A 1,245-nucleotide genomic window follows, 5' to 3' on the forward strand; every position below is an offset into this window, starting at 1 on the left:
CATTTGGGCATACGACAAGTTTGTTTTCGAGGCGCTCGGTCCCACTGCTGCGAAAATGTGTACACAAAGGCTGCACAGTAGTTGCCAGAAATCGGGCACTCTATTTTTCTTTCATAGGGAATCTTTCTTCCACTTGGGCAGCGGATTTCGGCGGCAGGGCGAGCTTGCGTGGCCGCGGTGGTTTACGGATCCAAGCGATAGTGAACTCCAAAATCCAGTGTTGGCTTTGAGTGGGATTCATATTGATTGCGAACCCCACGGCTAATCCTACCCCCCATCCCCCCAAGTGGCTCTTTACAGGAGACAATCATTCAGAGACATCGGACAAATAGGAATTCTGGTTCTTTCTTTTGCTTTCATTAATTTTTCTCGAAGCCCATAACTAGAAATTTGCTGGAGCGGCTGTCCCATTTGCGACGCAACAAGTGCGACGCTACACACAGATGGAGTGGCAGTTTAATTACTCTCGTGGTCCGCGAACCGGCATCGTTGCGTGTAGTATAGGAATGGTGCGTGTCAAGTCACTGCTCGCGTTGAGCTTGTGCTCTTCATTTTGATTGAATGAAGTCTCACCTAAGTGAGCGGGGCCGATCCCGGAGGTAGTGCAATACCGGGCCGACCTGCGGCGGAGGTGAAGCAGGCTTCAAGCACTCCGCCAACTTCCAAAAATAGGTTTAATATCGTGGGTCCATATAGAACCCGTATCAGATATTAAGCTGATAAGAACAGATACTACACTTTGATCTTAGCCAAAAGGCCGAGAAGCGATGTCCTTCACTTCACTTCATTGTACTACTGCCTTGTGGGCGCCCTGCCGACATGGGTAACCTCAGCAACAGCGTGGGCAATATTATAAAATTCAGCCTGTGTACAGACTCAACGCTCCCTATCTCACGGATGAACTCGCAACGCCTCAGTCTTTCGCTGTTAACGAAACGCTGTCGCGTAGAAACGAGACCCGAGTGCAAGCTTGCTTGTAACGCGAAACCAACCAAGGCAACCTCGTAGAAAACGGAACAGGCGAGCGGAAAAAAACGCGCCAGGGGAATGCTTACTTCCGTCTGAATGCGACCGCTCAAGGTGACCTTCCTTGAGGGCTTCGTTTCAAGCCCGTGTGCAATTGTAATATACTACGCGCATTTCCTTCATTTCTTTTTATTTACCGCAAGGCCCACTGAAAATTTTGATACGGCACAGGCCGGGACGGATCGCAACGTGTCGAATCGACCGGTAGAATTAGGTAGC

General features: G+C 49.8%; 1 non-coding gene across 1 annotated transcript; it reads right to left on the reverse strand.

Annotated features, from left to right (window-relative positions):
• Nucleotides 1-577: 577 nt before the first annotated feature.
• On the reverse strand, nt 578-769 carry LOC140214511 (U2 spliceosomal RNA). Its single transcript, XR_011891447.1, has one exon. It is a non-coding gene; the product is annotated as a U2 spliceosomal RNA (small nuclear RNA).
• Between the last annotated feature and the right edge of the window lie 476 nt (nt 770-1,245).

The sequence above is a fragment of the Dermacentor andersoni genome, unplaced genomic scaffold (assembly GCF_023375885.2).
Source record: "Dermacentor andersoni unplaced genomic scaffold, qqDerAnde1_hic_scaffold ctg00000394.1, whole genome shotgun sequence".
Classification (NCBI taxonomy): Eukaryota; Metazoa; Arthropoda; class Arachnida; order Ixodida; family Ixodidae; genus Dermacentor; species Dermacentor andersoni.